Source organism: Lutra lutra, chromosome 8, assembly GCF_902655055.1.
Source record: "Lutra lutra chromosome 8, mLutLut1.2, whole genome shotgun sequence".
Classification (NCBI taxonomy): Eukaryota; Metazoa; Chordata; class Mammalia; order Carnivora; family Mustelidae; genus Lutra; species Lutra lutra.
The window spans coordinates 28893802-28909912 of record NC_062285.1 but is presented as its reverse complement, the minus strand read 5'-3'; the positions used below and the strand labels follow the sequence as shown (position 1 = coordinate 28909912).

The 16111-nt window shown below is 34.4% G+C and overlaps 1 protein-coding gene and 1 long non-coding RNA gene across 5 annotated transcripts in view; both read right to left on the bottom strand.

Moving 5' to 3' along the window:
• The window catches only part of ZEB1 (zinc finger E-box binding homeobox 1), a 193190-nt gene that overhangs the window by 123192 nt on the left and 53887 nt on the right, over positions 1-16111 (bottom strand). The gene's annotated exons all lie outside the window — the stretch shown is intronic.
• LOC125108005 (uncharacterized) lies at positions 4167-14528 on the bottom strand. Its single transcript, XR_007129728.1, has 3 exons — positions 14474-14528; positions 8981-9123; positions 4167-7947 (listed from the first exon to the last, which is right to left on the bottom strand). It is a non-coding gene; the product is annotated as an uncharacterized LOC125108005 (long non-coding RNA).

Sequence of the window (16111 nt, the reverse complement as noted above, 5' to 3'; positions counted from 1 at the left end):
CATATCTTCCTTATCCATTCGTCCGTTGAAGGGCATCTTGGTTCTTTCCACAGTTTGGCGACGGTGGCCATTGCTGCTATAAACACTGGGGTACAGATGGCCCTTCTTTTCACTACATCTGTATCTTTGGGGTAAATACCCATTAGTGCAATTGCAGGGTCATAGGGAAGCTCTATTTTTAATTTCTTGAGGAATCTCCACACTGTTCTCCAAAGTGGCTGCACCAACTTGTGTTCCCACCAACAGTGTAAGAGAGTTCCCCTTTCTCCACATCCCCTCCAACTGAATTCATTGTTTTTACAACACTATTCAGTTAATCCAATAATAATTTGTATTATCCCATTGTTTTTGTATGTTCTGAGTTTCCCAACCATAGTGCCAGTAACAGAAGGCAGAAATATTTCTTTGCATCATCATCATCCTATGCTATAAAACTATTACAAATATGGGATTTTTTCATAAACGTATTTTGAATAACTCCAGTGGCTTCAGAAAGTACTCATTTGATTTCACTATATAAATGCTGATTTGGCAAAAGTTTGAAAACATACAAAAAAAAAAAAAAAACCCAACTCCACAAAAGGAAGTAGAGTATTTAATTTTGAAAACACTACTACCTGATAAGTGACAGAGCCTAAAGCTAGGGAAAACTCCATAAACTGAAAATCATGATCATGACTGATTACTGTTTTCCCCCCCCACGGATATGATAAAATGCCTTGATTTTAGTTCAAATTTTGTGGGCTAAATATAACACTAAATCACAACTGAGTGGTGTGAACTGGGTAAACTGTCAAGTCTACTATGTGCTAAGCATTTGCTTAATTCAGTGCCATACCTATTAACCCTCCTCCCATAAAATTTCCCAAGGGCACCAGTCCCAGGTAGCACGGTAAAGGAGGCAAAGTTTCTAGTTCCCATCCAACCCCTTCAGTAACTCATCCCTTTAAAATCACAGCTTTCATTCTCCTCGCTGACACCTAGGGTTTTCTCTGTGACTCTTTACCTAGGCTTGTATTTAGGCTTCAGGTTTTACCTCATTTTCAGCTGCAATCACTTTTTAAGTCTTGCCAAGTAAGTAGGTTAGTCATCTCATATAAATAAACTCACTTTAAAGTGTGGCTATGGTACAATAATTCAAGACTGTAATGATAAAAGCACAATTTTTAAAGTATGGAAGCATTACAATGCCTTTCCTACCACGCATATGGGAAGGCATGCATGTTAAGTTAGCAGTACTTTACGGGAAATATACTAAACATACAAATATATGAAAAAAAAAAAAAAAACAAACAACGGTGTGCCAAAACCACTCCTACAAACATTAGAAAGAGCATCTGATGAGATTTATATGTGAAGAACAGACAGTGAGAAGACAAGATTTACAACTTCCCCCACATACAGGAGTTCTTTGTTAGCACACTGTTATTAATGAATGTCAAGTCACGCGTTCATTCAGTACAAAGCAGACCAGTGCGATGTTTCACAGGTACCTCAAATATATGGATGCTGAACTCATTATCCACTTCTATCACTAAAACTCACACAACAATCCATTCCTCTCTGGTATTTGGACTTAAAGGGCAGCACCATCCACTTCTGCCCAGGTCAGAAAGCCATGAGTCATCCTTGGTGCCTCTGTATTCCTCATCCCCTCACTGAATTAATCCTCATGCCCTATAAATTCTAAATTTAGAATTCTAAATTCTAAATTCTAACTCCTAAATCTCTCTCTAATGTGCCCACTTCTCTTCATCCCCACTGTCACCACACCAGCTCAAACCTTATTATCTCTCCCCTAGACTTCTTGTGAAACTTGCTGACTTCATACCTTTCTACTCTTCATTGGGCAGAAGTGGCAAATCTCTTGGTATTCAGATGATACAGCATTCAGCCACAACTGATCAGCAACCACACTCAAAATCAGAATGTCGTGTCTGGCTTCTTTCACTCGTAAGAAGTGAGCATGTACTGTAAGCCCCGTTAAACGAAGTACAATACAGGCGATAAGAAGTCAATTCTGCAATAAGAAGTCAGGTGAGAGTTGTCCTTGGTGGTTGGAAGGGGGCAAGACTGACTGAAAAGAAAGATGAAAGGGAACTTCTGGGTTGCTGCTGGTGTTCTGTTTCTTCATCTGGGTGATGGTCACATAGGAGTGAAGAATTCGCTTGTGAAAATTCACAGAGTGATATATTATGCTCACTTTTCTAATTGTGTTATTAGGCTTTCATTAAAAGTTTTAGAAAAAATAAAATACAATGTTCAACGTCTTCCCACTGCTCTTAAGCTAAAGTCCAAAGGCCAAATATCTGATAATGACTTTAAAGATACTTTGCTGTGCAGTCTCATCTCTCCCTCTCTCCTAAGTCTTCTCTCTTCAGTGTTTCTTGTTTCTTCCTTCAGGGCTTTCACATATGTTTATTCTGCCTTCCCATTTTGTTTGACTAACTCCTAATAATGCCTCAGGTTCAGTCAAAATTTCATTTTGGCAAGGAAGCCTTCTCTGACCCCCGGCTTAGGTTAGAATCCCCTCTATCTTCCCTTTGTACCACTCCATCACACATCTTTAGTAAACTATAGTTTCTATGAGCATATGTTTCATGAGGGAATGTGTTTCATTTACCATTCTATTCTCATAATTCTCTATATACTTGATGACTGACTGAATAAATTTATGTCCTAGACAAGAACATGGAAAGTAGTTGTGGCAAAATTTCAAAGTCTCTGTACTGCAATAGAAATTGCTATTAAAACATTTTTGATAACATGAACTGAAAAGAAATAAGAGTTAAACACTAAATTGTTTATACACAGAAAGATATAAGCTATGCATATGGGCACAGAGGAGCCACTTTTAATAGTTCCAGTTTATTTGAAACTTCTATTTTAAATAATCTATGTTAATAAAATTGATATGAAATTGACTGCAAGTAAATTTCTACTCCTCTATGTTCAGATGTTGCATTTGTTTTAATCTGCCATGTAAACCAAAGCCCCACCACTGATTAATGAGCTGAGTGAGTAGTCGATTATTTCAATTTCTTTGAATGCAGAGAATATTTAAAATTGGTCTACCTCAAATTTAAAAACCCGACTATTTCTAAATATTTGTAAATGTTCCTAAGAAGAACTTAAGCTTTTCTATTTAAACATAAAATGATGAATGAAAAGTAAAAAATTTGTTTTTATTTGTTAGAATTACCCACAGAAAGTAACATAGGTGGCCTATTGGGTAGCATATACATACTGTTCTTCCTGGATGAGAAACAAAAACTGGCTCACTTCAAAAGTTACCTTCTACAAAGGCAGGAGAGCATAAGTGATAGATAATCATCTTGAATGATAATGTCCAAAACTGTGTTTCAGAAATCAACGCCATTTTCTATAATGAACTTTATATTATGTAGTTGAGAATATTTAAGTATAATTAAATTTAAATAAAAAATATAGGAAGTGTCCTAAGTTGTCTTACTCTTTTCCGCTCCTTTTGGGAAATAAGTGCTTTCTGTGGATCATCTACCAATTTCTTTTTCTTCTAACATTCAATTTCTAATTTCCTTCCAATTCCTTCTAAATTCATTAAATCTTGAATTAGGCAGACTTTCCTAGCCAGTACCAGAAAAAAAATTTAAAAAAAAAAAGGTATTTCCTTTATTTCAAGAAAGAAGTATGAGTTTCCTTAATATGGAATTTGATTACTTACTACTTCTAAAGTACTACTGTAATAACAAAAACTTATCTTCTGATTAAAAAAAAGAATAACCTCAAAATACTGTATCACTGAAAAACATGTAAGGTATGTACATAAGGTATTACAGTCTACTGTAGAATTTCTTTAACTAGGGTCCAGACCAGAAGGAGTCCCAACAATGCCCAGTGTGATGTTTACTAAAGCAATTAACAGCTTTTTTTAATACCCTCAAAACAACATTTTTCACCTATTTTCTTGAGTTTTAGTTACTCTCTGAATAAAGAATTTGAAAAGAGAAAAAAAGTAAGAGTCAAATTATAACAGATAATTCATTTTTCCTTAACTGATCTTCAAGAATTTAGCACTCAGTCTTATACTTTATTGAGGGGCCATTTTTATGTTAACAACTGTAAAGATTTCAGTCAAAGGGCAGAGTGGAAGAAACTAGTAGCAAATTAACTGCCCCCATTTAGGCTGGTCTTCTCAAGTTTAATTAACTCAAGGTAAAGCTTTTCCTTCTAACAACAAGTACAATTTTTCTTAGAAATAAATTTTAGTTTTTACAAGTATTAAATTTCAAATGAGTAAAAGCAAATAACATATTCTTTGAAATTCAGTTTATCGATTAAGTGATGATGTTAGACTTGATCCATGGTTGTTAACCAAATTTTTTGTTGCAAAGCCCTTCAAGAACAGAATAAAAATTATGTACACACTTCCCAGCAAAAAAAACACATACATACAAAATTTTAGTATAATTTTAGGGGATTCACAGACCCTTTAAAGCTCATCCAAACATCACAGGGTAAAAAAGGAGCTACATTTGAGGGTATTTTGCCACAGCTTTAAATTCTGTTATCAGAAACAAGGTTAAAACCTTTAAACCAGAGGAAGTCAGTCTTGAGAATAAAAGTGAAAACCCAAACACAATTCATTAATTTACGCATTGCTGCTAAAGATATTAGCTCACAAAGGCTGAACACCTTATCTATATATAGATGTAGGTGTTAATTTGACAAAATAATTCATACCTTAGACCTTAGAAGTTAGGCAAAGTAAGATTCTTACATAAACCTAGGATATTTCTAGACATGGAAATGTGTGATATTCACAGCTTTCAAATGACAATAAGTTGTCTCTTCCCACTCCCCTCCTTTCCAGGTTCAATTCCTTCTTAGAGTGAGGAAGAAAACTATTATATAATATAGGCTATATTTGAGATGTTTTAGGTGACTGTTTCAGGAAAAGAATAATCCTTTCAAATCCTTAAATTTCTTATCTAAAAATAATTTTTGGATCACTGAAAAAAAAAACCCAAAAAACCAAGAACAACAACAAAAAAAACCAAACCTTACCTGTAATTCTTGTTCTCTGAAGGAAATGCAGTAATTATAAACACATCCACACTCTTGGGTACATTCTCCTAAGCACGAATGGATTTGGAATGCGCCATGGCTGAAACTGAACTGCTTAACTGCCCAACCGCACTGGCGGCTGATCTACCTGCCTGGCTGGTGATGAAGTTGACCTGACACCTGACGTCATTCATCTCATGAAGGCACGTGTTCCTCTCGAGAGGGAGTGTGGAGCTGGTGTAATTACTGTCCTTAGAGAACACGAATTATAAATGGTCTCTTTTCTAGAGGTTAAGAGGAATAGATCTACTACTAAAGAAATTGTTACATGTTTCAAAACATTGCTAAAACTTGAACATTAAACATGTTAAAAAATATGAACGAAAAGCTATTCTCCTGGAAAAGCAGCCCTCAGGATGAATGAGAGATACTGGTTTAAGAACTGACTGGATGTTGACTGGGGCAGGGTCCAGTGATCAACACTAGAGCACAGAATTACAAGTACTTAAATACTTGCCATGTAAAGTAAAGCCTTATCCTGACATTTAGCGACCTAATATTTTGTGTTAATGCTTGCCAACTTGAGACGATGTGACAGCTGCGGTGGTAACTGAAGGTAGGAGAATAATATGAAATAGCCAAGACCCTGAAAACTGCCGAGACTGTCACCAAGGGTGAAATGTTTTTCATAAGATGTGATTACTAACAATATGATGTTAGACAATTTCTATTTTATAAACTCAAGTAACTAATCATGCAAGTCATAAAATTTCATAAACCTTACAGCTTAATGTAATACTCTAGATTTAAAATGTTTAAATTTGTAAGGACCAAGCCTCTGTGATACAAGCCCATCTTCTGTCTTAAACATTTTAGGGAATTAGGAGGAAAGGAGCTATAGATAGTTTCTGGTTTGCATACTGATTTGGGGGTGGGATCAAAATCCTCTGCAGAGAAAGAGATTCTCTGTGCTCTAGTCTTACAATTATCTGGGAAGCCTGATGATGTCTTCTGCACAGTTAAAACAGGGTAGGATTGCCATATAAAATACAGGACTCCCAGTTAAATCTGTATTTCAAATAATTTTTTTCTAAGTACGTCCCAAGTATAACATGAGTCAAAATTACACTATTTACTTGAAATTTAAATTAAAATGGGCACCCTGTTTTGTTTTTGTTCTTAATTTTTTGTGTTCTGTTAAAATCTGGAAACTCTAGACCAGGGGAGCTTACAGAGTTACCCAATGGAATTCACCATGGATGATGCTAAAATAGGAGCTCCACTCTTGGTGTAGATCTGCACTAATACAGTAGCTACTGCTATGCGTAGCTACTGAGCACTTGAAATGTGGCCAGTTCAATACAAAATTTTCTGTAAGTGTAAAATACACATCAGATTTTGAATATTTCATTGAATAAAAATAAAACATCTCATAAATCTTTATACTGATTGCATGTTGAAATAATATTTTAGATACATTAGGTTAATTTAAATGGTATTAAAGTTAATTTGCCTATTTCTTTTTCCTTTTTAAATGTGGTTACAAAATAAACTTAAAATTATGTATGTAGCTTATATTTGTAGTTTGTATTATAATTTTACTGACCAGCGCTGTCTAGATGGCTCCAAGGAAAGGGCTGGGTAGAATTTCCTTGTTCCTTCTCAAAAAAAAATCAATACTGTTGAACATACAGCTGCTCTTCTCACCTTCATTTAGCTATTAGAGTAGATAGGGAGCATGATCATACCAAAGAAACTAAATTTCTAGTAGGGACTATTTCCACAGATTAGCTTTGACTCCTTAAAACAAAACAAAACATGGCATCTAAGACTAGTGAAAGACAAATCAGAAACCTAATCTTTGACAAATCATTCTTACATAATCAAAAGAAGATTAAATATTAGGATGTATACGTGTGTATGATTAAGTGTGTGTGTATATATATACATAAGAATAAAATCTCCCCAGATCCTAGTTCCAATTCCAAGAGATGAATTCCTTAGTGCCAATATGTTGGGTTTTCACTCCTATATACTGTCAAAATCAAAGAACAATAGTTTATTTTACTGCTTAACAAGATGGAGGTGATATAAGTTATTAATAAGAATTGTTACAAAAAGATCTTATTTTTCATACTTTAGATACAAAAAGCAAGATCTCAGTGGTCCCTGTTTTATAATTCATGCTACATAACTGATTTGAAATTAGAACACTAGTTCTAACATGGTGAAATAAATTTTTCTTTTTACAAAATATAACATCAATACTATTGTAAGACAGAGCTCATTTTTTAAAAATGGGGATGGTTTTGATTAAAAAAATCCAGCTATAATAATACTTTAGGTACCAAATAATAAACTAGGTAGTTATTCTTATATCCCACCTTACATTTTCAGTTGGTTTGGCTTTTAATTCAATTTTTTTTCTCAACTGACTCAAAAAGTTAATGCATTTATCTATTCTGTCCACGCTATTATAAAGGTTAAAAATATTTAACATGCTCTCACAAAAATTCATAAGACTTCTATAGCGAGATTATCTCTAAAGACTCAGTAAATCTCTATGTCTTTACTATATAACCTATATCCTATCTACTTTGAAGAATTAAATCTTTTAAAGTTGCCTTCAGTTACAATAAGCAAGACCTGGTTCACAAGGTTTTTTCGAAAAAGGTCTCAGCTACATTTTCCCCCATACTAACAACAAATACAAAAGGTTTTTTCCTCCTTAATATCTTTTATGATACAGATATAGGAAGAAAATGTATTTTGAAAAGACAATAAAATTTATCATAAATCAGACAAGGCTACCAGACAAAAATCAGCAGATTTCTCCCAAACTTAATGCTTCATGAATCATTCATGTCTTTTAGAACTAAGTTTCCAAGATCAGTTTAGGAGCTTTAAGAAAAAAAAAAAAAAAAAAGATGAATGAAACTAGATGTGGACCAATTAATTTCTTCAGCGGCACTTTAAATCCTCATTGTCAATACCGTAGTATCCTGGTGACTATAATGTGAATGTTTTGTTAGACATTTAGTCTCTTGGTGGCAGTCCAAATTATTGTTATTTAATGCTAACCTACTTTTAATCTTGACATTTTCAAAATCAACATGCTCCTGTTCTTTTTCATGATCAATGAATGCTTTTCCAATGACAATATAATTTAGGATTGGTCTTTTGGGGAGGTATCAATACATTGTACAACAGAACAATAAGGTTTTCTGATACTGGAGTTTAGAAGTAAAGGTGAGACATTATTTATCCTTTATGAGGTTTCCCTCATGGAAGCAACAAAGTATATTTCTTCATTTCCTAAAGACAGGAAAAAGCTTTAAGATAGGAAAAAAAAACTGCTCATTTTAAGTAATTTTTTTAAATTAGGAGATGACATAGCAGTTTTATGATCATATACCTATTAAAGATTAAGAAGGTATTTGCTTCCATACTTTCTGAAGCTTAATACCGATTAAAAAATGGTTTAAGGGACTTTCTCTGAAGTAAAGTTAAGAGACAGCTTCACAAAGATCATGAAAAGCAACTCTTCAGAGTGGTTTATATCATTTTAAGCTATTAAGTAATCAGACTGCTTAAACACTGTCACTGAGACATCCAAGAAAAGTTCTTGATGAGCGATCAACCACAGCAGTTATTAAACTGATTTAAATGCAGGCTGATCTAGAAGACAAGTTTTACTATAATTGGGATTAAAAAAAAAAAAAAAACACCCATACATCTCTAGGACATGCTTCACTTCTAAACAAGGAAAACCATCTCTTGATGAATGTGTGTGATGTCTTGCCCACAAGTGACTGCCTAGGCCATCCTTCTATGAGGAAATCTGATGGCCTCAAACCCTCAATGGAGCATTCCAAAACCAGACCTGCATTAGGAGCTTGGGCCCATGAGTGAGCACTCACTACACGGTGCTTACCTTTAGAGAACAAGGTGGTTGACACAAACTGATCAAGTTCTCACACCCCACACCTCCAAGAACACTGAAAAAGATCTGCAGATCTTTCTTGGTGCAGGAGGGACCTCTTTTTAATCTTCTTGTGGTGGAAGTTAAAGATTTTCCTGAAGGAGGAGAGAAGAGTAAAATATTATACTGAGATCATACCATCTGGTTCAAGTTTATCTACCTATATACTGCAAAATGTAGGTTCTGAAAAAAAAAAAAGAAATTAGATAAAATCATGAGTATTCCAAAATCACATTCTCTTCTTTCAGAAAAAGAGTATCTTCCCTAAAGAATATTGCATGCTCCAAACACTATTCCTTGAACCCAAAACTTTAAGTGGCTCGTTTAACTTCTACCCCAGCACTGAATTATCAGTTGGGAAGTTGAGGAAAAAATACAGAGAAATCCTGGGTTGCCAAATGGTCATACTTGTAAATTCCATTAGAAAAATCAGTAAAGCTAAATTCACTGAAGAAATGCTAGAATGTAAGCTTCCAAAGGAAAAGGGTTTTTTTTCCCCCCACACTGATTCTCTGAAGAGCCTTAAATAGTTCCTAAAACATAGTAAGCACTAAAAAAATTTGGATAGAAAGAATATTAACCCATTAGTCAATATTCTCAAGGTCAAAATTTGCATAAAATAAAATAATTAGAAGACTAAAAATATTATAAGGAGACTGAAGTGTGTTATATAAAAATAGTATTAGTAATATAAACCTCTAATTACATACTAAGAGTGTCATGTTTTTAAAATGCTGTACCTTAACATATTTATGAGAAAATGCTATAAATCTATTATTACCACCCAAATCCTAAAAAGAAATGGAATACTTTGTTCAGATCAGGAAATCATACATTGTATCTTAAAAATAATATTACCACAAAAATAATATTACCAAATATCAAATAAAATAAGACTAATATAGATTAGAAGTAACACATTTTAATACATTAATATTATTTTTCATCTTTTAAAGATACTATATAAGCCAAGTGATAATACGATGATCTATAATTCTGCCTAAGTAAAGCAAATCATAATATTAAAGTGAAATCAGAAGATGCCATTCTATCAGTATGATATTTATATATACTTTAAATAAATATGTACAGTTTGTTCAATCTCAAAAAATACAAATTTTAAACAAGAAATGCTAAACACTATTCATTTATTTCTTTTTCTGTAATTTACAGACTGCTATTGAAAACAGCTGATTTCCTTCAAGTGTTTTCTAATCCTTTTCATATTTGATAAGTTAGGGAGAAAAAGAAGAAATGCTAAAATCAGTAACAGATTAATCAATCTTATTGATGAAGGACTGAATATGTATATGTTTTTTTTTTTAAGATTTTATTTATTTATTTGACAGAGAGAGATCACAAGTAGGCAGAAAGGCAGGCAGAGAGAGAGGAAGGGAAGCAGGCTCCCTGCTGAGCAGAGAGCCCGATTCGGGGCTCGATCCTAGGACCCTGAGACCATGACCTGAGCCGAAGGCAGAGGCTTAACCCACTGAGCCACCCAGGCACCCCTAAATATGTATATTTTTTTAATCCAAAATGCAATGTCATTAAAATCAGAAGAACTATTATATAGTAAGTATTTGCTTCCATTTGACAAACTCCACAAGTGTGGAATTGGTCCTCAAAACAAACTGGACAGCCCATATGGGGCATTTCATTTCAGGGGAATAGGCAGCCATTTAATGTAGAGCCAAAGCAACAATACGAAAATGGGTAGTAAATCTAGGATTATGCCTACCCTCTATCATTACAACAACGCCTTAGCTGACAGATTATACCTTTATTATAGTAGTAAAAAGCTCTTCACATTTCACAAATAATTCAATTGAATATCTTGTATCAGGGAATCAATCAAGCTTAAGTGTGGGAAAAAAAACAAAATTTTTAGGGGCGCCTGGGTGGCTCAGTGGGTTAAAGCCTCTGCCTTCAGCTCAGGTCATGATCTCAGGGTTCTGGGATCGAGTCCCACATCGGGCTCTCTGCTCAGCAGGGAGCCTGCTTCCTCCTCTCTCTGCCTTCCTCTCTGCCTACTTCTGATCTGTCTCTGTCAAAGAAATAGATAAAAAAAAAATCTAAAAAAAAAATTTTTTTTAAACAAAACGTGAGAAGCTCACTTAGTCTAAAGCAATTTTCTCATTTGGGACATTTTGTAAGCCTCTGAAACTAACTTTGTGGAGAAGAGATGAAAAGAGTTACAAAGAACTAAGTGTAATAGTATGCCAAAAGGAGTTTAGAAGGGGTAGAGGAAAACACAAAGTTGGAAAATTTGCTAAAAGGAAAAGATTCTGCTAGCTGGTTGAATCCCTCCATCCCCAGGAGGAAAATAGGACACCCAAAATAGAGGCACTGACTAGAAAGAGCTCCTTTAAAATCTTTATTCACACTGTTGAAGAATGAATCTTTTGTTTTATTTCTACTAGCAGGAGAGATGAAGCTAAGTTTATCACATTCAGAGATTTAGTGTTCAATTTTTAACTTCACTTGCAAGTACATGTTAAGCTATACTAACAGCTATTTTAGGTTCCTTACAAAATTTCTCCGAGCCCTCTACATTCTCTTCTTTATCTTGACTAATGTTTCTCATACTGCCTACAGTAATTAACAGTTTTGTTAATATTTTTTCATATTTATACTAAATTTTAGTCACTTAACCTATAGTGTATTACTGATTTCAGGAGAATTTAGTGATTCATCAGTTGCACATAACACCCAGTGCTCATCACAAGAAGTGCCCTCTTTGGGGCACCTGGGTGGCTCAGTCGTTAAGTGTCTGCCTTCAGCTCAGGTCATGATCCCAGGGTCCAGGGATGGAGCCCCGCATTGGGCTCCCTGCTTGGCCAGAAGCCTGAGTCTCCCTCTCCCACTCCCGCTGCTTGTGTTCCCTCTCTCGCTGTGTCTCTATCAAATAATAAATAAAAACTTAAAAAACAACAACAACAACAACAAAAACCAAGACGTGCCCTCCTTAATACCTCTCCCCCGTTTAGCCCATTTCCCACCCAACTACCCTCCAGCAACCCTATTTGTTCTCTATCCTTAAGAGTCTCTATGGTTTGCTTCTTTCTCTTTTTCTCTTTCCCTTCCCCTATGTTCATCTGCTTTGTTTCTTAAATGCCACATATGAATGAGATCACGTGGTATTTGTAGTAAAGAACTCTTTTTATTCCCACTCATGGACTACTATTGCTCCCAACTAATAACTCAGCTCATACTACATAGAACTCTACAGGCAGCTTCATTAATAACTCCATCAGTTCAATGAAATAAGATAGCTGATAGGCTTGGATGAGAGACAACTATCATATTGCTATAAAAGTTTCTAAACAAGTATGAAATTAAGAGTAAGCATTGTCATGGATTGGTATAACCAGCACTAGTTTACAGCCCATATTTTACAGAGGGCTGACCTAAGTTACAAATATAGGGTCTTATGATACTGGTCCTTACGCTTTTTCACTAAATCCACTTTCCAGTTTTAATTCATTTGGGCCCTTAGAAATTACTAATAAGTAATCATATGACTTGTTGCAGTATATTCTTTTTATCAGTTCTATAGAACTATACAATAGAATTTTTGCAATGGTAGAAATGTTCTATAATCTCCTCTGCCTAAATGGTAAACATTAGCCATGTGTGCTACTGAGCACTTGGAATGTGGCTAGTGTGACTGAGGAACTGAGTTTTTAATTTTACTTAAATTAATTTAAATGAAAATTGCCACATCAGGCTAGTGACTACCATATTGAGTTGCACAGTGCTAGAGTAATATATTATTTTCACATGATCTTTTAATCAGCATTAAAAATAAATCACCCATTTCCTTTAATCCTAAAACAGATATTTGAATTGTTAATATCATTTTCCTTATGTACATACAGGTATTTACATACTTGTAATCATGTCATATACACTTACTAATTTATTTTCACCTAACATTTCTTTATATTTCTAGAACTGCACTTTCCAATAACATGGCCACTAGCCCTATTTCAGTATATTCAGTATTTCAGTATAAAAAATGTTAAATAAAATTTAAAATTCAGTTCCTCAGTTGCCCAAGCCACATTTCATGTCCTCAGTAGCTACATGTGGCTAATAGATACCATATTGGACAGTGCAAATTATAGAACTTTTCATCAACACAGAAAGTTCTATTGGACAATTGTTCTAGAGCCTTCAAAAATAATTATTTAAAAACAACATGATAATTTACATTGATGTTCTATAATTAGACTCTAAACATTTTTTTCTATATCTATGACTTATAATTAGCACAGTATTTATTTGCTAAATTCCTATGAGGGAACTATCTGAACATTATTGTGACTCTCAGCATATACTCCTGGTATTACCTTTTAAAAGAGTTTGGTATCACTTTTATCTTGCCAGTATTAGATTTCTTTTTAAAGAATTTAGTTCCTTTAATACAATGAAAAAACAAAGTCATTTTACTTGTAATTTTAGAATAAGGGTAGATATTTTCACTTGCATTTATTCATATATTCATTTATTCATTTCCCTTGTAAATATTCATATTTATCTTCATATTCTTAATCTGTCATATTTCTTCTCACTTATACCTTAGGATCCTGATGTCTAAATTAGCAAATTCTGCAATAATATAAAATTGTCAAAGTTACTATTTTCTTTGTAAATTTTGATCTAAAGATTTCCTACAATCTCCTGTGATCCTTTTAATTATAGTATTTCAGTCAAGCAATTTTTTTTAGATATTCAAGTACATCTTTACATCTTGGTGAGCGCATTAATGCATCAAATATGAGATGTAAAGGTATATTCTATGCTTTTTTAAAAAAAATTCCTATGGTTGTATAAAGTATGGATGAAATTTTTTTGGTCTAGTGAAGAGTACTATTTAATACTATTGAGTAAATCCTTTAAGTGGTCTCTCCTATAGGAAAGAATATTTTATCGTATATTCAGTTGTTGTATGTAGTAGATGGGACTAATTTTGGATTCCTAATAATGCTGCAGTGATTCATGTTTTACAAAATGGAAAAAAGGCTTAATCTTCAGAATTCCCCTTAAGAAAGCAAGTGTATTAATTTAGGAAAGTGTATGAGTAGAAGTAGGGCATGGATATGGACAGTCCTGCTATTTAGTTTTGGAAACCAGTTAAAAAGGAGCTGATTTCACATCTGTATTGGCACTGGCAGGAATCAGGGAGGCATGCAAGCAGCAGCAAGAAACATGAGGGTGCATAGGTCAGGCACAGATATCTCACCTGTAAGTCACAGGATGGAAGGCATTCCCTTACCTCGCACGGACCAGGAAGTCAGGGTCAAGAAAAGTTTATATTTAAATCGCCAAGGAGCAGAGAGTCTCTTGTAGTATCTAGACCACTTATCTACTCCTGCATCACTCCACTGTTTTAGACGTTGTTGCTTTAAAAGGTTTCTGATGCATAGTAAGGGTGAGACTTACCCTTATTGTAGAATCACTATAAAATAAATCACTTAGGGGGGGCGCCTGGGTGGCACAGTCGGTTAAGCTTCCAACTTGATTTCAGCCCAGGTCGTGATCTCAGAGTCCCGAGATCCAGGCCTGTGTGGAGCTCAATGGGGAGTCTGCTGAAAATCATCTATCCCTCTCCCTCTCCTTCTGCTTCTCCCGCTTGCGCTCTCTAAATAAGTCAATAAATCTTAAAAAAAAAAAATTAAAATAAACTGGTAGGAATTTTGAAAGTTAAAAGTAAACCCAGGGGCGCCTGGGTGGCTCGGTGGGTTAGGCCGCTGCCTTCGACTCAGGTCATGATCCCAGGTCCTGGGTTCGAGCCCCACATCGGGCTTTCTGCTCAGCAGGGAGCCTGCTTCCTCCTCTCTCTCTGCCTGCCTCTCTGCTTACTTGTGATTTCTCTCTGTCAAATAAATAAATAAAATCTTTAAAAAAAAAAAAAAGTAAACCCAGAAATCTATAAATTACTTATAGACAATTTGCCAATATTCTCATGATTCAGAAAGTTTCTCTCCATTTATTTGGTCTTAAAGTATTTTCAAGTATGTTAATGGTTTCTTTCTAAAGGTCTAACATTTTTCTCAAATTTATTGCTATATTATATTTTGATTTGTTATAATTCTGAGTTGGGTCTTTTCCCATTATTTTCATTATTACCTACATTGAGATACATTGTATTCTGTACTTTATTAAATTTTTATTTTTTCATAAATGGTTTTAAAGCTGAGTGATAATAGATTTTCCTAATCAATCATGTCATCTAAAAATGAAATATTTTGGTTTTATTTCCTCTTCTTCTTCTTTAGGTTCTGTCCATTGACAGTGTTACATAAAAATGGAGTTAGTGGTTATTACTGAATAAAATAATAAAAACTGTGATTGTTTCATTCTTGAATTTACTATTATAGCAATATAAAATCATCCCCACCTATGCTACTACTCTGTTAAGTGATACTGTTTACCTTGCTGGCTAAATGAAGTTTCCTATTGCTTGAAGCTCAACTTATCATCCATAACTTACCACAAAGCAGTACATCTGACCAAGAAGAACCAAGAAAAGGTCCCTAATCTCATTCTGATCAAAACAGAATTATGTTGACTATACAAAGTTATCTTAATACTGACAATGTTTGGAGCACCTGGGTGGTGGCTTAGTGGATTAAGCCTCTGCCTTCAGCCTCAGGTCATGATCTCAGGGTCCTGGGATAGAGACCCGCATCAGGCTCTCTTTTCAGCAGGGAGCGTGCTTTCCCTTCTCTCTCTGCCTGCCTCTCTGCTTATTTGTGATCTCTCTCTCTCTGTCAAATAAATAAATAAAAATCTTTAAAAAAAAATACTGACAATGTTCATGAAAATCACACTAGAAATACTTTTATTCCATAAAATTTCTGCAATTACATGGGTACTTAAGTGCTATATACTCCTCCTATCTAAAATTATTCTTGAATATTAAACTAGGCATTTAAGAGATACCAAAAGCACCAGGTTTCTTTCTAGGATGAACTATGTCAGGGAAATTCAAAAGTCATAGTTCATGAGAGAAATTTCTTCCTATAGAATTTCTTCTTTATAGAATCTCTTCTTAATAGAGAATTTTCTTCTTTATTT